This window comes from Triticum aestivum, chromosome 7A (genome assembly GCF_018294505.1).
Source record: "Triticum aestivum cultivar Chinese Spring chromosome 7A, IWGSC CS RefSeq v2.1, whole genome shotgun sequence".
NCBI classification, from domain to species: domain Eukaryota; kingdom Viridiplantae; phylum Streptophyta; class Magnoliopsida; order Poales; family Poaceae; genus Triticum; species Triticum aestivum.
In genome coordinates this window covers 19,919,667-19,945,333 of record NC_057812.1, presented here as the reverse complement: position 1 = coordinate 19,945,333, position 25,667 = coordinate 19,919,667, and the positions used below count along the sequence as shown (strand labels likewise).

General features: G+C 48.2%; 1 pseudogene; it reads right to left on the bottom strand.

Annotated features, from left to right (window-relative positions):
• Nucleotides 1-10,212: 10,212 nt before the first annotated feature.
• Nucleotides 10,213-25,667, bottom strand: part of LOC123152841 (disease resistance protein RGA5-like) — a 25,387-nt pseudogene continuing 9,932 nt past the window's right edge.

The window sequence follows — 25,667 nt, the reverse complement described above, 5'->3', positions numbered from 1 at the left end:
GAACAAACATTTTAAATAGCGCTATAGCGTTTAGAAGAGGTCTGCCGCTAAGTGGCTTAGCTCGCTATTTAAAACTTTGATCAGTATTGCTCCGCCAATAGACTAGCTACTATGCATTTATGTTCTAAAAGTGAAGAAGTTTTGTGCTTGTTTTTGTATGGTTTTGATAATTTCTTTTGAGTTTTGTTTATTAGGTAGTTTCTCATTTCGTAGTTGGTCGTCAGATGATATACTTTTTTACAGCACACTACTCGTATATTATTTAGTGCTCACACACACAGTTAACTCATGAAATACGATGATACCAGTACTATATTTAACTATGCCGAAAACGAGGTTGGATCTTCACCAACAATTAACAAGCTTGGACCGCCGGCCATTGCTAGTTAATTTCAACAACCAGCTTTGGTCAGCTAATTGCGTGCCAACCAATCCCCTTTTTAGCAAACAATGAATAAAGAAAGCTCCTGGGTTTTCTCTGCTTTATTGACGGCTTTTTGTGCACTTTTTTAGCGCCACATATGTCAGATACCCTCACGAATAAAGATTCCTCCCAGAAATGATAGTTGAGTCAGGAATTCATTTCATTGGTTTAGAGGAAACCTTGAAGCATGAATTCTCTAAACTCGGGCTCATAAATATATCTGGGCCTAAAAGTTATATCTGGCGGGCCTTTGCGCCTGGCGGCCGCGGTGCTCGCCGACCAGGGGTGTCTGGTCGAGCGCCGTTGGTGCGCGCGGTGCTGTTGGGGGGCGTGCGGGCGGCCTCGGGCAGCACGCGGGCTGCCTCCCTTTCGCGGGGCTCGGGGCTTGCGCCGGTGGTGCAGGTGGAGCCTGGGGCGGTGGCTCGGAGGGCGCAGGGGCGGTGGCGGTGACGGAGGAGGCGACCGATCCTTGGCCTAGGGTTGGGGAGTTTGGTCGGGCTGGGCCGGTGGGCCAAGCCCAGGACGTGGGCCAAGGGGGCCTACTTGGGCCGTGCGCGGTCCAGGACGTTAGTTCCGCGGAGACGGGGCTGCGTCTGGAGGTGGGCTGCTCAGAGTCGAGGGGCTGCGCGAAGAAGCCTAGGCCTGGCCCGTCCTCGGTGCGGGCAGTACTTAAGTGGCTCTGGATCCGCCGCGGCGCCTCCGACAGCTCACTAGGGTTTCCAGCCACTCCATCGGAGGTGCGGCGCTTCGGTGGATCCGCCCGCTCCCTCTCCCCACCCCCTCCCCCAACCCATCTCCGATCCTTCGCAAAGGTTGTAGCCATGGGCTCCAAGGCGGAGCGGCGTGCTGACAAGCGGGCGGAGCCGGATCTGGAGGCGGAGAGGCGTCGCGAGCGGGATCTGCGCGCCCAAGCGAAGTCGCGCGCGGCGGAGCACGCCGGCGAGGAGGGTGGCTGGGGGCCTCCCCCAGCTTGGTGGCTCAAGGAGCAAGAGAGAAAGCAGAAGAAGAAGGAGGCATACAAGAAGAAGGGGCTGGAGCTCAAGCGCAAGGAATCGCTTCTCCCCTACGGAGGTGACCGCGTCGGCGACCCCTACTCCAAGCAGAAGCTGAAGAAGCACAAGCCGGCGATGCTGGCTCCCTCCAAGGCCTCCAAGCCCTCCGCCTCCAAGGGCACGGCGGCGGAGCCCATTCCCGTCGAGGATGCGGGAGGCCGGAGTGTTTCCGCTGCGGGCGCACGGGCCACTACCAGAGCGAGTGCGGTTTCAAGCAACTGTGCGTGCTCTGCAGCAACGAGGGGCATGCCTCGGCCTACTTCCCCACACACGGAAAGCAGCTCGTGCTCCAGACCATGGGCCATGCCTTTGCGGGTGGCGGTTTCTTCTGCCTACAATACCCGGAGGAGGCGGATGTGGCGGCGGAGGGAATGCTAGGGGCCAACGCGGCCCTGGTGTCGGTGGCGCCCGGCGTCCTGTCCAAGGAGATCCTCGAGGCCGAGCTTCCCCATCTTTTCGAGGGCGAGTGGGACTGGCAGGTGGCGCCGTTCGACACAGACTGCTTCTCCATGGCGTTCCCGGACCCTGTCATGCTGCGGATGGCGACGCGCAGCGGGAAGCTCTTCCTCTCCATCAACAACATCACCGCCAACATCCGTGACGCGGTCCTCGCCGAGCCCAAGGCGATGTCAATGCTGGAGGTTTGGGTGAAGCTATGGGGCGTGCCTCCAAAGCAGCGGCGTGTGGAGCGGTTGATGGCGGCCACGACTATGATCGGTCGGCCGTTGGTGGTGGATGAACTGTCCCTAATCCGTTCGGGCCCGGTGCATATGAAGTTTGCGTGTCGTGCGCCGGCCAAGCTGTGCGGATCCGTGCAAATCTGGTTCAATGGCGAGGGATACTCCATCAAGCTCGAGTCGAAGGTGGACCAACCGCGCCCGGCGGCCCCGGCTCTCCCGCCCCCGCCGCCGCCTCCTGCGGGTCGGGGCCCGGGGGATCACGACAAGGACAAGCGCAAGGACAAGGATCCGAAGCAAGACGCCAGCATGGAGGAGGACGACTCCATCGATACCGCGGCCTGGGACAAGCTTGGGATCTCTGCGCCGGGCCCTGCCGCGCCGGTGGAGGGGGTGGCGGGGCTGCGGGCTGTGCTGGGGTCGGGCCATGAGGGGTTGTCGCTCTCGATCCCCAACCAGTATGGCTCAAACATGGGGTCGGTTTCTTCACCCCCCTTGGGCGCGGCCCCGGCTACGGTGGTGGGCTTGGGCGGCGGTGGCTCCCCGTTCGCTCTCTCCCCCAACCCCCAGCGGCTCCGTTCGGTGGGATCTCCGGCGTTCGGTGGGTGAGGCTCCACCCTGAGCGGCTCGGTCAAGCCGATGAAGAAGACGACGGTGCGCAAGGTCAGCGCGGAGGCGGTGCGCGCGATGGAACCGCTGGGGGCGCCTCCCACGCCTCGGCAGTCGGTCATGGCTCTGGCGGCCCCAACCTTGCCACCCGTCGCTGATCCTCTGCTGCAAGAGGCGGCCAAGGCGGCGATGATCTCCAAGGCCAAGCGTACCAAGATGGTGCCGGCGGCACCGGTCCGCACAAGCTCACGCTCCAAGGGAGCCAAGGGCAACATGCCGTCGCTGCAGCGGGCGCAACTCCTTCAGGCGCAGAAGAACATGGAGATCTCAGGTAATCCTCCGCCTCGCTTCACGGTTCTTGATTCCTTTTTGGACGATCACTTGCATGAGGCGTTGGAAGCGAGCGGCGTGGTTTTTTCTTGCGAGGGGGAGTCAGGGAGCTGATTTCGCTCGTTCGCGCCAAGGAGACGGTGCAGGTAGCCCTCGCGGCTGCTGCGGCAGCGCGTGCTGATCAAAGGCCCGGTGAGCCCGAGGGAGGGGCCACCGCGGCTCTTACTGTGCCCGAAGAGGGGGGTCAGGCAACAGGGGTTGCCCCCCTCCCTCGCCTTGCCGTGGCAGGGTGAGGCGCGTGGTTAAGGCGGTCACCTTGCGAGGTGTCCGGCTACGCAATCGCGTCATCTAGATGCGAGCCATCTTTTGGAACATACGTGGCTTTGGCCACGCGGGGCGTCGGACGCAACTTAAGGAGTACATGCGTAGAAAGGATGTCGATATCGTTGGGCTGCAGAAAACGATCAAGGGGGATTTTCTTTTCCATGAGTTGCTCGCTATTGATCCATTGGAGCGCTTTGAGTGGCAACACGTTCCGGCTGTTGGTCACTCCAGTGGTTTGTTGCTAGGCTTAAATCGAGCTTTGTATGAGATTATGGACTGGGACGTTGGTACGTTTTTTATCTCAGCGCATTTTAGAGTTAGGACCTCGCTCCGCGAATTGGTTGTCATTCAGGTCTACGGGCCGGCCGATCACTCGAGATCGGTGGAGTTCTTGGGAGAACTCCAAGCCAAAGTTAACTCCATGACTGAGGCGGCGCTTCCTGTCCTGGTGGGAGGCGATTTCAACCTGATCAGGTCAGGTGCGGATAAGAGTAACAGTAACATAAACTGGCCTCGGGTGGCTATGTTTAATGCTGCGATCGCCTCGATGGCCCTCAGGGAGGTGGTTAGAACGGGCGCTCGATTCACATGGACAAACAAACAATTAGACCCGGTACGCTCGGTGCTGGATTGTGTGTTCATGTCTCCGGATTGGAAAATGGGTTTTCCCCTCTGCACTCTGGTCGCGGAGACTCGTATTGGGTCGGACCATGTACCACTTGTGTACTCCTCAGGGGAGGATCGAGTGCGACGTAGCCCTCGTTTTTTTCTTTGAAACGGCCTGGTTGGAGGTGCCAGGTTTCAAGGAGCTCTTTAGGGAGAAGTGGAGGGCGTGCGTGAGTCAAGTGGGGCCCCAGCATGGCCCGATGGAGTTCTGGAACACTGTGGGGGACGACTCAGGGCAAGCCTCAAGGGATGGGGCGCTAACCTAGGGAGGTCTAACAAAGCGCACAGAGCCGCGATCCTACCGGAGATCGCAACGATTGATTCCCAGGCTGATATCCGGGACCTTACAAAGACGGAATGGGCCCACCGATACGACCTGGAAAGTCAGGTCGAGGCGTCGTTGCGTGCGGAGGAAGAATATTGGCGTCGCCGTAGTGGTTTGAAATGGATCCTCAAAGGGGATGCTAATACCAAATATTTTCAAGCCTACGCTAATGGCCGACGTCGAAAATGCTCTATCCTGAGGTTGCAATCGGAACAGGGGCTTCTGTTGCGACAAGAGGACATCTCTCGTCATATTTATGAGTTCTACATTAATTTGATGGGGACGTGTGAGGACCAGAGGGCTGGCCTGCGTGCGGATGTGTGGGAAGCCGGACAACGTGTTCTGGACTGCGAGAACGAGGGGCTGGGGCTAGCGTTCCTTCCCGAAGAAATCGATGCCGCGCTGATGGGTATGAAGGCGGACACGGCCCCTGGCCCGGATGGGTGGCCGGTGGCAATGTTTAAACATTTATGGCCCTTGCTTAGGGGCCCGATTTTCGAGATCTGCAACGGGTTTATGCGCGGTTCGGTAGATATAGCGCGCCTTAACTTTGGAGTGTTATCGCTCATTCCAAAGGTTCAAGGGGCCGATGACATTAGACAGTTCCGTCCCATTGCGCTTATCAACGTCCCGTTTAAAATTTGTGCCAAAGCGTGTGCGACTAGATTAGTTCTGATTGCCCATCGTGTGATCCATCGCAATCAATCCGCGTTCATCCGCGGTCGCAATATCCTTGAGGGCCCTCTGGCCCTTCTGGAGATAATACACGAACTCAAACGCACTAAGGAACCGGCGGTGCTATTGAAGCTAGACTTCGAAAAGGCGTACGATCGGGTTAATTAGAATTTTCTCAGTCAGGTGCTACTCAGCAGGGGCTTCTCCACTGTTTGGGTGCACCACGTCATGCAGTTGGTCTCGGGAGGGCAAACTGCTATTTCGGTGAACGGAGAAGTAGGGCACTTCTTCCGGAATAAACGGGGTCTCAGGCAAGGGGATTCGTTTTCCCCCCTCCTGTTCAACTTTGTTGTTGACGCGTTGTCCTCTATGCTGAGGAAAGCGGCGGAGGCTGGCCATATCAAAGGGTTGGTAGGCCATCTCATTCCAGGGGGAGTGACCCACTTGCAGTATGCGGATGACACGCTACTGCTGTTTCGTCCGGACCTTCATAGTATTGTTGCGGTCAAGGCGATTCTTCTCAGTTTTGAGCTCATGTCGGGCCTCAAAATTAACTTCCACAAATGCGAGGTGCTCTCGATGGGGATCGAGGCCGAGGAGGGAAGGCGCATTGCGGATTTGCTCAACTGTAAAGTGGGCAAATTCCCGTTCACTTATCTGGGCCTCCCGGTAGACACCAAACGACCCACGATAGAGGATTGGGAGCCTCTGTGTGCCAAAGTGAGGAATAGGGTTTGTCCTTGGCGGGGCAAATTTTTGTCGAAAGCGGCGAGGCTAGTGCTCACAAACTCCAGCCTGTCTTCTTTGCCAATGTTCGCCATGGGACTGTTTCTGCTTGTAGAAGGGGTCCATGCCAAGTTCGACATGCCTCGAGCCAAGTTCTTTTGGGAAGGAACTAGCCCGGACCATAAATACCACATGGTTAAATGGGCCTGGGTGTGTCGACCCAAGGATTTGGGGGGTCTTGGGATCACCAATTCTAGATGGCTTAACATCGCGTTGATGTGCAAATGGATTTGGAAAATCACCCAGGGGGCCTCCGAGTTGTGGGTTGATCTCCTTAGGGCCAAATATTTTCTTAATGGGAATTTCTTTGAAGGGAGGGCAAGGGGCTCACCTTTTTGGAATGATCTTCAGTTGATCAAACCAGCTTTTGCCATGGGGGCAAAATTTTCGATTGGGAACGGTAGATCCGCGCGATTCTGGACTGATCTTTGGATAGGTACTCAACCTCTTTGGGCCGAATTTCGAGATTTGTACGATATTGCTGTCGACACCACGATGTCGGTGGCGGATGCGCTTGCCGCGACGCCACCTGAGATTCAGTTTAAGCGGGAACTCAACGGGCCCGAGCAGTCAAGCCTCGCGGCCTTGCTGCAACTAATTGAACCTGTGGGTCTTTCGGACCAGTCTGACACGGTGAGTTGGGCGCTCACTAACTCGGGGAAGTTCTCAGTGAACTCCTTATACCGCAAGTTGTGTCGAGGGCCGACACAGCCAGTGATTGCAGGATTGTGGAAAGCGTGGATGCCTTTGAAGATCAAACTTTTCATATGACAACTGTTCCGTGACAGGCTTCCCACTTCCCTGAACGTAGCCAAACGTAATGGACCGGCCACGGGTCCGTGTGCGTTGTGCGGGGAACCGGAGGATGCCAATCATGTGTTTTTCCGTTGCCCTCTTGCGAGGTTCGCGTGGAGTGCAGTCCGGTCAGCAGCGGGTGTCCAGTGAAACCCGCGCTCGGCCACCGAGCTTTTCAACCTCCTAGAGGCGATTAAGGGCCCAACATATCGGGTTATGTGGAGTTGTGGTGGGGCACTTCTCTGGGCCTTATGGCTAACTAGGAACAAGTTTTCTATAGAAGGGTGTTTTCCAAATCATCCGGCTAACATCATCTTCAAATGCAACCTCCTATTGCAGCAGTGGAGTCCGTTGGGGAGGCGCAAGGATGCTGAGCTGATCAAGACCGCCCAACAACGACTGGTGCAAGTGTATGTGATGGCTAGGGAGTCATGACTTCGGTCCCTTTTGGTTGCTTGACGAGTCTGCGTGCTCTGTACGGGCCCTGCCCTGTAACCTCGAGTTGAGGCTCGTTTAGTTACTTTTGAACTTGGTGGTCGAGCCGGTTTGGCTTTTGGTGATGTATTAAGACTTGGTATGTGGTACGCTGCCGTTGGATCTTTATTAATCTAAAGCCGGACGCATCTGGCGTCTTCGTTTTAAAAAAAAATTATATCTGGCAACACTTGGCTCTTATGGTAGATCTGTAGGTTTATATCTAGGATTATATAAGGATGGTGGTGAGTAATCTCTAAAATACCAATGGCATCTGGTAGCTTTTTTTGTTTTGAACTGTCACCGGGCCCTCCACCCCATAACGAAGGGGGGGGGGCTCATTTTTACAAACAGGAAGGAGGGAGGGGAGATCTAACTACACCTGGATCACCGAACCAACGCCACTCACCCAGGCATCAACATGCGAGCGATCACTTGGACGTAAGGCTCGTTGTAATGGGAGTATCATAAGTAGTATTATGCATGTCGACTAGATATTTTGGATGATGTGGCATATAATTAAATGAGGAAAGAGAGCATGTAGTATCATATCATGATACCGTATCATATTAAATGCTTCGCTAGTTTGTGTCATGCATGGCAATTAATAAAGCAATCTAAGATACTAACTTATGATACTATGCATTACGGAGGTAGTATCACACACTAGTATCATATGCATGATACTAGTATATGAGACTCCCATTACAACCAGCCTAATGGTAGTTATTTATGGTCCAGCTCAGTTTGATGGGAAGGAACAAATCTTAGGCGAGAATGCTAACCTATCCAGCTCACGTAAGAATCGTACCGAGGGGATTTAATATCTTCAGGAAAGCGGTGAAAAACCCAAACCATGTACTTTGCCTAAGTGGAACCATATTTACTGGATTAAAGGATATTTAATGGATTAAAGGAACTGACTTACATGGCAGATAATTTACATGGGCTAATGTCCTGACGTGTTGACAACGAAGCAAAAGAGCCCGTCCCCCGTGCCGCTCCCGCGAGCGGCCCGTGCGGAACCCTAGATCACCGCCGCCGCTCCCTTCCTTCGCCCTCCTTCTCCCTCGCCGCCGCCAGGGGACGCCGCTGGGCAAAGCCTGCGCGTGCGTCGGCGGCGGCGGGGCTCCCTCCCTCCTTGCGAGGCTCCTGGGCGGCGCGGGACGGCCGGCCCTCGCGGCGGCGCTCGGCTCGGCGGCAGGTCGGGTCGCCGGCGGATCTGCGGGGCTCCCCTTTGGTGGCTCTGCGGTGATGGCGGCGGCGTGGTCTGCGCGGGGCGGCGAGGCGCAGGCTCCTCCTCCTCCCGATCTGATGGCGCCGCGGTGGCGTCGGCGCTCGGGCGTGCGGCGGGGTCCGCGAGGGTGGTCGGCGCGCGACGTCTCCCTCCCCGATCTGATGGCTCCACGGTGGCGCCAGTGCTCGGGCGGAGGTTGGCGTCGGCAAGCGGTGGCGGGCGCTGGGATCTCGGCGGCGCTCTGGCGTGTGCAGGCGGCGGCGGTCCCTGTGCGCGATCAGCAGCTCCGTCTCTGACCCGGACGGCGCGGGGGATGGCGGCGGCCCGGCGTGGCCGGCGATCTGGATGCGGTGGTGCCGGTGGCTCGCTGATCTGCCGGTACTCCAGGGTCTGCCTGGTGGTGATGGTGATGACGGCGGCCCGTGCACGAGAGTTGGATTCCTTCGAACTGATCTGGGTGAAAACTTGCCTTCGGCTTCTGCTAAGGCCGGCGGTGGCGGCGCTATCTGCGTCGTTCCCTTCTTGAAGGCATCGCCGTGGAGAAGTTCAAGGCCACTCTCTGCTACCTCCGGGGGAAACCCTAGATCGGATGATCGGATGACGGCGGCGCTCTGGTGTCGTTCCTCCCTTGGGGGCGTCATTTCTGGAGGTACACACATGATCGAGGGACCAGAGGACAGATTCTTTGGTGGAGCGGTGCTTCATCCTACACACTGATGGCGACGGATCTTGATGGCGTGGCGCAGTGCAGATTCGGAGTTCGCTGTGGGAGGATGGACTCGCGCAGGAGGACGACGTTGTCGGGCGTCGTGGTGGCATCGATGACAGAGAGACCTGGCACGGTACATGCAACAGTATAGCTCTGAAGATGGATTTGTGGCAGGTGGCTGCGGCGGCTTCATACCCGGCAGGCGTCCTGGTTGAGGAGTGCGCCGGACTGGTAGGTGCCCATACCCGGCGGGCGTCTTGATTGGGACCTCAGGTCTTAGATGTTTAGGTTTGGCTGCGATGTCTATTTGGTATTAGGCCCAGACTATCTGCGCCCCTTCATCAATTGAATAGGTGTAGCGACAGTTGTTGCTTAGACGGTGGCTTTAGTCTTGCTGTTGTATGGCTTTGTAAGGTTTTGTGTTAATAATTAATAAAGTGGCCGTATACATCGCCCAGATGCAGAGGCCGGGGGTCATCCTCCTTTTCTAAAAAAATTTACATGGGCTAATATAATGGATGATCCTACATACGAAAAATTGGATAATGTTAAGTGTCCTCTGACTCGGATTTAGCATGTCCATTAATTAGCTACAGTCACATGACTTGACAGGAATTTAACTGATCACATTCCCCTTGTGTTATCCACTTGGATGGACCCATCTCACGGCAATGTTTTAGCTACACCAACATGACTTAGGAGAGATTTAACTGATCATATTCCCCTTGCGTTATCCACTTGGATGGACCCATCTGACAGCAATGCTTTTAGATATGAAAATTGCTGGAGAAGAGAGAGGGCCGGCCCTGAAGAGAGAGTTCCATGGGATGGTGACGAAGCAGATATGAAAATTTATTCGATTCAAGTAGCAAATAAACACACCAAAATAAAGACCAAGATAATTCGGAGGCTGGACAAGTGAAGCAGAGACTAGCGCCTGTATATTATCTCAGCCAAGAGAGTTTGCACCAGCAAGTGCGAATTCCTCCCTATCACAAAGCCTTATTACAGACATCACTAGAGCGGTCATCATGTTGGAAACCGAGAGGCAACATGGAACTCGATGAGAGAATTATTCAAGTTGACATAAGGGATCAAATGAGGCCGGACGAAGAAAAGAAGAAAAGCTTTAGCTTGGTCTTCCAGCTGGCTCATCTGCATGCGCTGACCCCGATGTTGTCCACACCGTGTTGTTCCAATTGCCAGAATTGAGGTACACCCCATTTCCTGAAAGCAATATCAATAAGAATGGTCAGAACGCTCAAAATTCTGCAGGCAGGAGTAGTTTGGCTCGGCGAGTTGCTTGCTCATTTCTCTCATTAATCTAGCAGTGTCATGGTTTCCGGAAGAAAATCAATTAGTCCATCGAGACGGTGATCCGAACATAACACACAACCAAACAAGAAAAATATATTTTAAGCATACTTAGGAAAACATATGGTTAGCATTCAACCAACTAGAGCGTGAACTTTAAGATCAACTGCAAGTCTGCAAACACACAAGCTGCAACAGAGGAACTAAACCTTAAACAGGGTTAGGTTCTATGTAAATAACTAGGTTGAAACAAAGAAATGAACAAGATAATACACATGTTGCAGACCGGAGGTGGAAACTAGGACCTACATACCAGCTGCTTGCTGCAGAGTACAAAGAGTTAGTCATCATCAGAGTACGATCCCTTGTAACAGCCCTGCCAATTGATTTTAATACGAGGATGCCGGGGATGCATGTTGGTAGCACTCCTCAAGGCAAATTCCGCGCACCTCATGTCAGATTCTGTAGCATCTAAGCTGAGGATTTCGGCCAACAGTTCTTCAAGCACTAACAAGTGCTCAAAGCCAGCTAGTACAGCTTCCTCCTGCTCCGATCCTTTGGCATAGAACTCTACACTGAACCTCTGGAGCATGGGTATTGCCCCAGCCTGGAAGGTCAGGTATAACGCACTGCCAATATGTAATTTGAAGCGCTTTAGAACAGGGAATGCCCTCCCATAGATAACCGTCAGTCCTCTTTTTGGCAGTTGGATTTCTAGAGCAAGGTCAGTGAGGGAGGGCAGCTCGGCCAGAATACCAACACCGTCCTTGGGCAGCTCATCAACTATGAGTTCAACTCGCGGAGGCTACTAAGTTCCCCGATCCAGTTAGGGACCGTATACAACACGCTGAAGCTTGAGACGTGGAGTCTCTCGAGGCGGCGGGGAGGAGGTGACTGACCCATCATGGCATCCGTGCTGCCCATGATATCAAAACTCAGGTACTCCAGGTTGGCACAAATTTTTCCCAAAGAAGAGCATAGAACATCCATACGTCTTTCTCTGTCGGCCGAAAAAGCATTCATGTTGACTGTTCGATTTCTCAGATTGTTCAACTCTCCAAGGCCCTCGACATTATCTAGTGAATTCTTCTCCAAATCAAATGCATGTAGATATTGCAGGGACTTAATTTTCCCCATCCCGTCAGACTCATGACGCCCTGGACATGGAAACCCTCGAACAAAATCCAGATTCAGAAGCAACAAGCCTGGCAGATGAACTATATCTGATGGTACATAGGAACAACCCCATACATCTAGTGTTTCCAAGTACTGCAACCATCTAATATGTGTTGGTAGCTTGAATGGGGCATCGCTTGTGATCTTTACATATCTAAGGTGATGTAGTTTACATAATTCAGCAAAGTTGGGTTGTAAGTTGCTGGGAACAAAAAGAACTCAAAGAAACTTGAACTCTGACAGAGGTATATCCCAAACGCACCCAAATATCATAATTGTCCGAACTTGTGACATACTAATATTTACTGGTAACATTGGTCCACTAGTTACACCCTCCAAGTGGATAGACAACCGACGAACCTTGTGATCCAGGCCTTTAATGGCTTGTGGACCATCCACCATAGTTATAAAGTTCTCTTTTGCCGACTTAAGCAAGATAAGATCGAGCATCATATCATGTACTTTGCATTGTATCACTAACCCTTTACTGTCAAGTTTTACAAGTTGAATAAGGCTCCTATTGACAAGCTCATTGAAATAACTTTTTGCAACCTTCTCCTTATCTTGTTCTTTTTCATTACTAATAACAAAACCCTCTGCCATCCATTGACGTTCCAAATCAGACCTCTGTATTGTGTAGTCCTCCGAATACATACCAAGATACAACAAGCATGTCTTGAGAAGGGGAGGAAAGTTTTTGTAGCTTAGGTTTAAGATTTGCCTTATCCCTTCCAGCGTGACATTTGTACCATAGCCCAAAGAATTCCGTACATGTTCCCACTCCACTTGGTTGGAACCTTCACTCGCTAACATGCCTGATATGATGATAGTCGCAAGAGGCAAACCACCACATGTTTTGAGAATTTCAACTGAAATATCTTCAATCTGGTGAGGGCAGGCTTTTTCCGAGTCAAACATCCTACCAAAGAACAATCTTCTCGAATCTTCATTGCTAAGGGGCTTCATCTGTAGAATGTAATCATGTCGACAAGAGCTACAAGCCTTAGCCACATCCTGAATTCTTGTAGTTGCTATTAGTCTGCTGCCAAGATCATTTTCTGGGAAAGCACATTTAATAATACCCCATACTTGTGCATCTCATATATCATCAATTACAATTCAAGTACGTGTCAAATAACTCGTTAGTGTTAAGCTAAGTAGCACAAATTAAAAATTGTCTTTAAAATGTGGAATTAATTGAAAATTATTGTATTCAAGCTAATGTTCAGAGTGATTAAAGAAAAAGCTAAAACAATGAGTAGGTGCTAGGAGGAACTAGAGACCAGATTTAATTAGACAGAAGTGAGGCTCAAGCCCTTGCTGGCCAGCCCACCACCTCATGGTGCCCACCTCATGGCCTTTCTCCGAAGAAAAACTAACCACATTTCTTAGCTGGTAGTACTAGATTAATAAATGAAACAGGGGAAAATCATATATGAACTAGAAGTATGGGGCATTTTATGTTTGATAATTTATGTCCAGGCATAAGTAGCACACAATTCATATCAAGATATTTACTCAGATGAGGTTATTAAATGCAACTACAATTCATATTAATGATTTGCTCATAAGAGGAACATCTGATTGTTTATGTACGTTTTATACCCTTGCTACTTCAGTAATTGTTTTCAAAACTGACAAAATATATTTTGAGAAACATTATAGACGTACGACGTAGCCCAACATCAACAGAGAAACTAAACTAAGTACCTCTTATTCAGTAGATGTCCTCTCAGCTTGTTAAGAACAACATTTAACTCACAATCATTAAACGATTGTACACCCCCAAGTTCGTAGAGTAAACCACAGAGAAATTTTGTGATGTCTGGCTTTTGAGATATTGGCACAAAAGCAACTGTCAAAGTCGCCCTTGAGCTTATCATATACCACGTTGGCAAGTGTAGTTTTGCGTAGACCTCCAAATCCCACAATCGATGCCACCTTCAATTGCTTCTCCCTGTCTATGAGCCAACAAAAATTGCGGGGTGTCTATGAGCTAATTGATAAGCTCATTGTTGGTCCTTCCATACCAACAAGGTTAGCTGCATTTTCATATAGTGTCGCAACTCGTGGGTCAATGGCTACATCACTTGATGCTGGAATATAAGTTTGTACCTTTGGTGCCGTGCACTTGTCTCAAGCACAAGTGACTTGATCTCATTGATCCGTCCGGCAATTTGGTGGTGGGCTCTCAACTTTTTAAGGAGTCGCGCAGTCTTCCTTTCAAAATCATCGGTTTCACTTTTTGCCCGAACAGAGCGCATGAAGCCATCGATGATGTCCTCAATGCCATATGACATATCCCTCACTTGGTCTATCCACCCTTTGGTGATGTGACCTCATATACCGTCGCTAATGATGTCGTTGATATGGCTGACGGAGGAAGAAAGGAGAAATATGTAGTACTTGCATTGCGCTAGGAAAGAAAGGAATATTTTCTTCATAGCGCCAACCGGGTTGTACACGAGCCGAGCAAGTTTTATTATGGCAGCAAGAGGGTGACACATATTTTTATTGGAGAAATTGCAATCCAAATCTTTATCTTTACCTAATATTAAAGGACGGAGGATTTCATAGTTCTCCATAAGTCGCCTCTTTATGTCCGTTCATTTTATGTTAAACATAAAAATTGATGGCTGAGATTTAAAAGGACCCGACACAAACGATAACCACGTCTGTGCCGGCTCCTTGTGTACGGTCAGATGGTTTTCTCCTGTGGCGCACCCATCCCCAGCTCAAGCGCCTCCAAGAGGATGACCAGCAGCGGCGGGGTAGCAGGTTGAAAAAGAAGCAATTGTGTGGGAGGCAACGGCGGTGAAGCTTTTGCTGCTTTGGACTCGCGTTCTTCACACAACTCGGCAGTTTATCCTTGCCTGCGGCGACGCAACCGTTGGTCCTTGACGAAGATGGCTACTCGGGGCGACCATGGTGTGAGTCGCGACCAGGTCCCGGTCGATGGCAGCACGAGGATCCGGCGAGCAGCAGCAGCATGCAGAGCTCACGAGCAGGAGCAGTAGCAGCGGTAACCCGTGGTGGCGGGGATCGGTCGAGCAGCACCAGCTTCATGCAGCGCCAACTAGCAGGAGCAGTAGCAGCTGTAGCCCGTGGCGGTGGCGGGCGTCAGGGGGAAGAACCTACTGCCGAAGTTGAAGCGCATGCGCCTTTTGTTGGGCATAAGCCACGGCGTGCGTGTGTGCGCGCAGGACCGATCGGGAGCGTGGCGGGCATGCGTGTGTGTGAGTTGGTTAGATGGACGCGCGGGGTGTGGCCGCGCCGGGCGCTGGAGCCAGTCGCGTCCCGTTGTTGTGCGTGCGCGGCGGGCGCGGGAGCTGAGGAGCGCGGGGGCGTGGCGAAGTGGGCGTCGAGGCTGGGCTGAAGCAGCGGAAGAGCAGGCGGCTCACGCCGAGTCTCCAAGAGATCGCGTACATGCGCGTGGAGCTTGGCGGTGGGCGCTGCGTCCAGATATATGCATGCATGAGTTGTGGGGAGGCCAGGTCGTGTGCACGCCCGGGTATAAATCCCGTGTGTTGTAGTCTCTGTAAAAGAGCGTTCGTGCTCAGAAAATGAAAAGGTAGGCCGTTCGTGCGGCCGGCGGCGTTCGTGCGCCGGGCATATCTTGCTGTCCACTGCCTCATTCCTCGTCCTTCTTTCTTCTACGTTCGTGCGAGAGAAGGAGAGAGCTCTGGCGAGAGGCAAGGCGAGGCTACGGCAACAACACCTTTGCCGGAAAAAGCACCAGCGGCCCCGGTGATCAGACCGGTGCGATGGACATGGTCTGTGCCTCCATGTGTCCAATCCCCCGGCGTGGAGGCAGCCGGGCATGCCTTGGATTGCCAGTTTCGACGAAATCTCCCGCCTTGGTTTGATGACAAGTAATCAAGTAGATGGCCGGTTTTGGGTTCAGGAGTAACAGCAAGACTGCCATGTAAAGGTTTTCACGCAGTGCTCCTTGGCGTTCATGTTGAGAAGGAATCACATACATGCAACTACAAATATTCTGTTGTCATAATATGTTTTCCTAGGAACCAAACCATATACATTCAACGTGGATTAGCAGGGACTTAAAAACCAAAGCATATGGGGTCATAAGACACATTAGAATGCTTCTTTTGTTCTTGTGCATCCGGTTCAGCCATAGCCCGATGCTGCTGATCTTGTCATGCAGCGGCATGCTGATGCCGACGAGCTCGACGATGGTGCCAACATGGCAGTGGTGTGGAGGCGCTTCTGGCAGTGAGAAGCAACAGCAAGGGACACACCGACGAGCAGAAGTAGTTGTACTATGTAGCGGCGGAGCGGCAAAGACCGTCGCCAGCGAGCTGTAATGGCAGCAGCAAGCAACAAGGTGCGCCTGCGGGAGCAGCAAGGGCGGCAACTTCAGGGACGAAGCTTAGGTTCATCACGCACATTGAGGAATTTTAGGTGACCGGCCTGTTCTTCAGTCAAACATGTACAGATGGCAATTTGGTTGCTGGTTTTAGGCAAACACAATCAAATTTTAATTGAAAGGATTGTTTTTTGATAAAATGATCAAATAATCAAATTCCCAAATAAGAAGTGGCAAAATATCACATAACAGTGACAAATAATCAAATATCAAATACAATATAAATAAACAGTAAATAGTGACAAATTATAAAAGTAAAAAAGGAGCCGCCAACACGAGAAGCTTAAATAGTCCCACCCTGCTACCTCATATTAATTTCCATCAGTTTAAATACGTTCTTGAGTAGTCAGGAGTCAAAGAGCTGCTTAGGGAATTAACAAAGCAAAGGATGAGTGGTGATTTAGATTTATCCTCAAGGGAATAAATGAGAGGCTGAGTGATTTAAAAATATATAATATAGACATAATTATATGGAACGTTCTTGGGCATAGGAAAAAATGTTGATGACCTGTCAGGATATTTAACGTGGTTTGTAAATAAATGTATCACTTGGTCATAGTTATTATTATTATTTTTACAAAATGCATAGAAGTGCGAGGAATTCTTATTCCATTGCAATGCACCGACGCGTGGTGGACTAAAAGGAGGATGGACGTAAATAGGTGAAGACATGAAACATATAACAATGTCTCCCGTTGCAACGCACGGGCATTTGTGCTATTATATCTTATGTGCATATAGTGGTTCTACCATCATAAACATTTGTTAACGTTTATTCACAAATCCAAAAGTACCCATATGCATTCTATGTGAAGAATATTTACTTCAATCTTTTCTATGTGTTTATGTAAAAGAAGCAGCTATTACTTTTTGGACAAATGTATTTTCTCTTCAGAAATGAATTTGCCACTTCCTTCACCATTATAGAATAAATAATCTCAAGTTAATGTTGTTTAGTCAAATTAATTTATTCACAGTCATACCCATGTGGTGAGCTGACGATGTGATCCCCAAATTGATATATTTTTTGTCATCACAACTGTTCTTGCACAACATTGTTTCTTGACCAGGCCAACCTTGATATATAGGAATTAGAAATCAATGTTTTCATCCGTTGCAACGCACGGGCATTTATGCTAGTTTTATCTATAGATGAAGTTGAGCCCAAGTTCAAAACACCACCGTGTTGACGTGACGGAGTACTGTAGGTGCGTGTGCTAGTTATGCAAATTCAAGAGTACTAGTTCGTTTGGACTTTTGTGATCAGCGTGGCCGGACTTTTTTAAAGTTTGTTAATTATAGATTAGTCAAGTAGGAGAGAGAGTCCTAGTATTTCTCTAGTTTAAGTCCGTTTGGTAACCAATTTAGAAAATCTGTCAGATTTACCGCGTACGTGACCTGCGTGCACCATAATAAAAGATGTTGCGCCTCATGTAACGGAGTAGTTTTTGCGTCGGGTATCTTTCCATGACTAGTTGATACAAGTTTTTTTTTAACACAGTACAAACATAAAGTTCATATAAACGTGCATACACTTATCTCTATGAATGCACACATGAACATACTATCCCTATAAGCACCTTAGAGAGAGTGAGCCGGCATATCATCTGGGGATACCACTGTCCACCCAACCATCCCAACCATACGTTGATACAAGTTGAAAAGCTGAATTCTTTGTGTGTTTCAGCGCGGAGATTGGAGGCGAGGCCTCTAGTTCGCTGTTGGTTCTTTCAGAACCGTCCACGTCCTTCCCACAGGTGGTGTGCGTGTTGTTTAATTAGGTTTGTATCTGGTAAACCTAGTTTTCAATTTGTTCAATGTTGTTTTTTATGGTGATTGCATCTACAAGATCGCGAGCGCCACGTCATTTAAAGTGACATCGTACTGTGAAAGATTGGAAAAGTTATTCACGCCATTGTTTTTCTGTCGACGGTTGCATCATTTGGCTTGCTTGTCTAGCTCATCCAAATCTGAAAGTCTCTCAAGAGCATTCTTCATGCTGGTAAGCTCCTCACCGATGAACATGAACTTACCTCCTTCCGCAAGTTTATGAGCTTGGTGAACTCGTCACCATGAGGGTGGCCAGCATACCCAGGAGTTATCTCATCACTCCAGTAGAAGCGCTCACCATTAATCCGGCCATCTATTATTTTACTGATCAACCTTTTACCTTGGGGCCCAGTTAGGTTTGTAAGGTGCATGTAATGTGGGCATTACATAGGTCAGAGCCTCCGAGTTAGATAGCATGTTGGAATGGAAGAATATAAGAAGAAAAAAGTAAATCGTTTAGATACTAATTCTACTGCTCATTCAGTAAAGAGCATTCTTTCCTATGATTTCATAGTAAAAATGTAGGGAGGAAAACTGAGGTTGGAGAGAGACATGTACCTGAAAGTTGGAGCATGCATGTGCTTGGAGTAGACCGAAAATCTTCACTTTTCAGCCATTATCAAAGCGCACAACCCACTGCATTCAGCCTGAGGCCATGCACCAGCCTCGTTGAATTCCGCTTGAGTGCGCGCAGATCTCTATCCCTCCACCAAAAAAATCCTGCAAATGTGTGCAACAATGAAGATTAGTTTTTTAATACATATTGGCTACTGAGAGGGGTTAGTAGTGAAAATGGAGCCATGGCAATGTACCCTAGAGGGTTGATTACGAGGGGCATTAATTAATCGCCTAGATTCAAGGTTAAGGCTGCTCACAATGGGGAGGAACTTAGGAGTAACATCATACACTACAATACAACTTTGCTTATGTGTCACATATTTAATGAAGAAAAAGGTGCTTGTGGTAATTAGCTAAGTTACCGGAACATCACACACTCCAAGAAACAATGAGTCTATAACATAATAAATACATTGTTGCATGACACTACATAGATGTTCCTACCCACTGTGGAGGTAGTAACATAGTCTAGGGAAGTGTGTAAGTTACTAGACTATGTTCTTGCCCATTGTGACCAGCCTAAGGCCGACAACCGACAGTCTACGACTTGAGATTTACTACTTCCTCCGTCGCGGTTTAGAAGGCGCGCTTGGAAATTCTCTGGAACCTAGGTGGTTATCTATTGATTGTGAGATGGGCTAAAAAATAGCATTCACACTACATGCATATAGAAATAGTATATCGAAGTACTAATTAGCTACTAGAAATAAATGCAATGCGCCCTAAACCTTGTCTATTGTGGAAACTTACGCAAATTTAACTGTGCCTTCTAAACTGTGACGGGGGAAGTACTTTTGATAGGATTCTGAGGGTTAATTAACCTTAAGTGGCCTCTAGATTCACGTTGCATAATGTTAACCATGCTGCAATAGTACTTCCTCCGTCACAGTTTAGAAGGCACAGTTAAATTTGCATGTGTTTCCACAATAGACAAGGTTTAGGGCGCATTGCATTTATTTTTAGTAGCTAATTAGTACTTCGATATACTATTTCTATATGCATGCGTAGTGTGAATGCTATTTTTTAGCCCATCTCACAACCAATAGATAACCACCTAGGTTCCAGAGAATTTCCAAACGCGCCTTCTAAACCGTGACGGAGGAAGTACATGGGGTTAGTACTCTCTTGCTAGTTAAATTTTATAAATCATCTAGATCCACGCGTATGTACACCAAGAAACAAAAACTTGAATAAGACTGGTCATAGTGGGAGTAACTTAACTAATAATATAGCACATTTCAAAACAATTTGCTTACATGTCATGTAATTAATGAGAAGAGAGGTGTTTAGAGTAACATAATATGTTACTGTAACATAGCGCTTTTCAAAAAAAGATGAGTCTACAAGCTAATAAATGAAGCCATCTATGATACTACTACTATATTACTTTGCACTATGAGGATAGTAACTTAAACTAGTGTCATATGCATGACACTAGTACAAGTTACTCCCCACTATGAACAACCTAAAAACACCAAAAGAAACAATCTCCCCTTGTTCCCATGTGCAAGCCACTCGAGACAATTATACACATTTGTTAAATAGATTAATTCACACTAGAGGCAAGTACGCTAAAATACAGAAAATATTTAAGGATTTTAGAAAATATTAACAAATTTGGAATAAACTTAGCAAATTTAAAATATGTTCACAACCTTTAAAAAAATGTGAACTTTAAAATATTCACAAACTAAAAAATCATGAATTTAAAAGGTGGTCTGGAATTTTTCAAATGGTCACAAATTTTATTAAACATTCATGATTTAAGATGTGAAAAATTAAATTAAAAATAGAATAAAAAAGATGACACACACCCTTACAGGGAGGGCCCAGCAACCTCAGAGCCCTTAATGCTTGAGGAGGCTCCAAATCTAGACCTTTGTATCTTAATAGTGAACAAATTTTAATAAATATTCATGAGTGAAAATGTGAAGAAGGGAAATATAAAAATAGAAAAGAGAATAAAAATGACACACGCACCCCCTTACAGAGGGGCCCATCAATCCACAACCCTTGACATAATACAAGAATTCAAATCTTGGGAGCTTAGTACGCGGAAATTGCTTTTGGAGGCCGAGCTCCATGGATGCCTCCAAATGCAAAAATCAAAATTAATGAAAATTCATATTTTTACATTTCAATAATTCCAAAGAAAAAATACAGAGATAGATGAAGGTATAGTGCACAACAGTGTAAATTTTCAGGATGAAATATGTTAAAATGAGAGATGCGCAAAAAAGACAAATCTGAGGCTTTTTAACATATGATACTATTGATCCTCCAAAACCATGAATTTGTCTTTTTACAGGTCGCATTTCAACGTATTTCATCCTGAAATTTTACACACATACGCCTCCTATCCATGTTTACTTGTACCATTTGTTTCATATTTTTTTGAAACCGAAATTTTTGAATATTGGATATTTTTCAAAATATCGGCCTCCATGGAGGCTGAGAGCCAAACGTCCGTTCTCGCTTAGTACACCATTATATTAATAGATGCAAATCCTTAATGCAAGTTGGTGCTACTCCCCTTGCTGCCGTTGCCACTTGTAGACGCCCATACAACAGCTTGACTCGCAATTCGGTCTTTGACGCTCACCACGGGCCTCCGCCGCATTCGCTCCATCTTTCGCGCTAACCTCAACACTGCTCAAGATCGGAGTCACTCGCCGCTGGCGGCAGGTCGCTTGTGGTAACAACAACGTTAAAGTGTCATGCTGACTGATTCGTACGAACGGTGCAATAGTACCATGATAAATGTACCATGCAGAGGGCAAAGGGCAGTTTTCAACGGCTCGTGATTTTTTTTTTTGACATAGGTGTCTTCCTGGGAGAGCACTACTAGGAAAAAGTTTATACACAGACGCTTACTAGTAGCGCGAGTTTATACCTCTCGCTACTGCTATTTACTAATAGCGCGGGTTTTTACACCTCGCTACTACTAAGTTGTTAGTAGTAGCGAGGGTGCTACTACTAAGCGGTCTCTATCGTAACCTCCGGGACATGCCATAGTAGCAGCGAGGGTTATAAACCCGCACTACTACTAAGTTGATAGTAGTAGCGCGGGTTTTTATCCCTCGCTACTACTAAGAGGTCTCTACCGTGCCTCCCGGGACAAGCCATAGTAGTAGTGAGGGGTAAAAACTCGCGCTACTACTAAGTACTAGGTATTTTAACCACCCTGAAATCCCCATCTCCTCGTCCAAATCACTCCTCTCCCCCGTCCCTCTCCTCCTCCTCCTCTCTCTCTCTCCATGGCGCTCCTGCACATGTGCATCTCCTCCTCCATGGCAACTGTCGGCCTCGCGCCGCGACGTCTCCCTCAAATCCGGCGACCTCCTCTTCCACCGTAGCCTCTCCTTCCTCATCCTCCTCCTCCGCTGCCCCTTCTCCCCCCTCCTCCTCCTCCTCCTCCTCCTCCTCCACTGCTGGAAGGAGAGGAAGATCCAGCAGAGCGCCGCCCAAGACGATGGCCAGATCTCTGATGGACGCAACCCATGGCGTCATCTAGGGTTTCGGCTCCAACTCCGGCGGCCACTGGTGAGTTGCTGCACCTACTCCTCTCTATCTCTCTCTTCCTCTTCTAATCCTTGTCTCTTTTTTTTGTAGCAGCAGCAAAGGAGAGGTGTGGAGAAGAGTTGGATGGGGAAGCACCATCTCCATGGACGAATTCATCCCCACTAGGATCAGCATCGGCCATGAATGAAGAGGACGATGATGCGTAGCAGTAGCAGCCATGGCTGGGATTTATTTTTTTTATTTCCTAATTAGCTAGCAGTAGCGAGGGTCCAGAACCACGCTACTACTAGTTAGTAGTAGCGCGGGTGGTATCCACGCTACTACTAACGGACGTAGTAGTAGCGCGGGTGGCACCTGCGCTACTACTACCCGTTAGTTGTAGCGTCGTATCAGTAGCGCGGGCACCCGCGCTACTGATATACCTAAAAACCGCGCTACTGCTAGGCTTTTCCCTAGTAGTGGAGGGTCATTCCTGGAAAAAAAATCATACGCGGGGATCGATCCAGATCCGGATCGGTGATTATTTGACCAAAGTAAAAATAAAAAGAATGGTATATAGGATTCATACTCTAGTGGCTTGGTTAACCCTTCAGCCAACTCTTCCACTCTTGGTTGTTGGTTGGATTGAACGAAGTCCGGCTTTTTTTTGAGCATCAGTACAGACACAAGCGCCAACAACAAAGTCCAGCTATTTGAGTGATTGATCCACAAAAGCACCTCGCTTGGAAACCATCCCTAAATTATTGGGAGAGCCCAAGAAACACTTATAAGGTTTTTTTGGGGGGAGGGGGGGGGAGGGAGAGGCCGTTGGAGGTGTTCTAAATAATAGCTTTGTGTTTTCATGGTAAGCTGGTAATCGGCTGGTTGGTTGAACCACGCCTCATGTCACCATGCGGTACTTTGCAATTTGTCTGGTTGAATTACATTGTGTCACTGCTAAAACTTGGTTCTTTTTAATCACAGGAGACAACTGGGAATCACACAGGCGCAACAATGTAGGAAAGCCAGACACGATTGGATGCACTAGCATGTCACCCCAGTGATGAAATATATGGCTACTCGAGTGATGAATTCTGTGGAACGACACCATCCAGAGTGAATTGCACTAACTTGATAACATATCCTCGCGTTGTGTTTGCCCGGAAAAAGTCGCCATCTTGCAGGTACATACTAGCTTCATCGTTTTTCTAAGAACCATGCTTCTATAGGTGCCCCTGACTCAAACTCCTAATACATCTCATCCCTTGTGACTATGCGTGCTATTCACTATGCTCATCATTGTTTCTCTCCCACACTTTGACACTCTCCTCTCTAGCAACTAAAGTTGATCCTCCTACTTAGGGGAAGAAGCTAGTTATTTTATAGGATGCCAGGTAGTGATCAATGTTATGTGTGACCTTGATATCATCATTGCTTCACCAAACATCACATGCCAATTAATATTGTTGTGGTCTTTTATTTCCACAATGAATGGTTTAGCTGTTTGCATTTATAGCACTCATAGCATATCTAAACATGAGCAGCCATAAAAAGGAATGCTGCTAGCAAACCACATGTCTATATTGTTCTTACTAACAATTTGTTTTTAATCCGGTTTAGTTAACTCCAAGACTTTTCTACTTCAAGAGGAACTGTGACTTTTTTATTGATTTATCCAACTTCATCTTTTTAAGAAGTTTTATAGTCATAGGTTATTGAATGCTCAAAACGCCACATTTGTCCTCGGTTTTATGTGTATGCACGCCAATACACTGCACATATTGTATACTCTGGTGTGTACATGATACATTTTCACACTAAAATAGTTCTCGGGACAAAACCACTCATGGTATAAAAATAACCAAAAATGATATGTCTGCAATCTGCATTTTACGCAAAAAAAATAAATTGAATTAAATAACCCAACTGCCAGAAGAGTGAAACGATTGGTTTCTCTAGAAAATAATGGGTTGGAGGGGCAACCGGGCCGGCTTATACTTATGAGTCTCAAGCTCGACAATATACAACACTTGCCCATTCTCTGCACAGTAGCACCACCATAAATCTATCCCGACCGAGTGAACCCGACTGGGAAAGTGAGGGACCAAGACTGGCGGGCGGGGAGACCGTGAGGCGCCTGTGACGTATGCTTGGTTTATGCCCCAACTATTCCTACCAAAAATAAAGCATAGCCAATGTAAGAGCATGAACAAAAGTTTGGTGTGTTAGTAGTAGTACGTTTTTTGGCAAGATGGTTGGGCCTTAATTTGGCTTGTAGACAGTTGATAACATGGAAAACAACAGCAACTCAGGTAGTAAACTAAAAGTTATACAACGAGCTCATAAATCATCTTGAGCAAACATTCAGCAAAAGATAATAAGAAACTTGAGCGTGAAGCAGCAAGTATAAGCGTCTGGCCGAGTGAAGCAGCAAGTACAACCTAGCTCGATCGAGGGATCCGGTGCAAGTACACAAGCTAGCTAGTTGATTTTCTTGCTCACGTAACACATAAGCATAACACAGAGGACTGGATTAGCCAAGCTTCTAACCGGTCACAACGACGAGGAAAACCGAGACATGATTGGATGCACTAGCGTGTCACCCGGATAATGAAATATATTCCCACCCAAGCGATGAATTCTATAGCCAAGTGTCCTCTAGACGGAATCACACTAACTTGACAACATAATGCCACGACATGTTTGCCCGAAAAGTCAAAAGAGTCAGAACTGTTCTGATACTCAGGACCGGTCCTGAGAATTTGGGGGCCCGGGGCAAAACTAAAACCGAGGCCCTTAACCTAAACAGCGAAGTAATGGCCTACGAAGGAAGTAGAAAAATGTGCATGTGGCTATCACAAAGGTACTCTTGGAAATGCAGAGCAATGTTTAATTTGAGGCTTGTACTGCAACTATAGGAGAATATTACATGTATGAGGTATGAAAAGGTTCATACACATGTGACTCGATGAATATACCTACAGGAAATTGGCATTAAAAATGCTGAGTTTTTTTTAAATTGCATTAAAAATACCGAGTTGGTATGCACGATTTTTAGTTCTTTGTTACATCAAATAGAAATTAATATAGATGAGCAGATCGGTCTTATGAGTGAGGTAAAATAATTCCGTTCGCATCTTCAAAAATTATATCAACAGTACCATCATAGTGCAAATTTATTCTTACCTAGTTGTGTGAATGAGTAACTCAATAGTTAATTACCCCATTTGTGTTGTCATTGCTCAGTTCATCTGGAAACTATATGCCGTGATCATCATCTTTGTCTTGAACTCTTTCAAATCTACACCACAACGACATCACTATTAATCCTTCATCACAAAGAAAAACATCACTATTAAACCGCAGAAACTGAAGGTTAATAATACAAACAGCGGAAGACTGGATCGGGCGCAACACTCACCTCCACAGAAGAGCGCAGCACCGGTCCGCCGCTGAGCTCCGGCGCGCCGCAACATCTCTTGCGATCCAGGCATCCCGATTCATATGCCGCGTCTAGATGGGAGGCGAAAAGGCGGCGTGATGCGTGCGTGACGCCTCGCTCCAAGCTCCTGGATTCCGCCCAGTCAATGCGTGCATTACGGGATGTATCAGATTATTTTTAGGCAAGCGGGATGTATCAGATGCTCCATCTATGCTAGCTACCTGGGCTAGGCCCCATAAATATTTTTACTGTGCTATACATTGGAAGCCTAATGTGTATAGATATACATACGGGGGCCCCTCCACTTGGGGGGGCC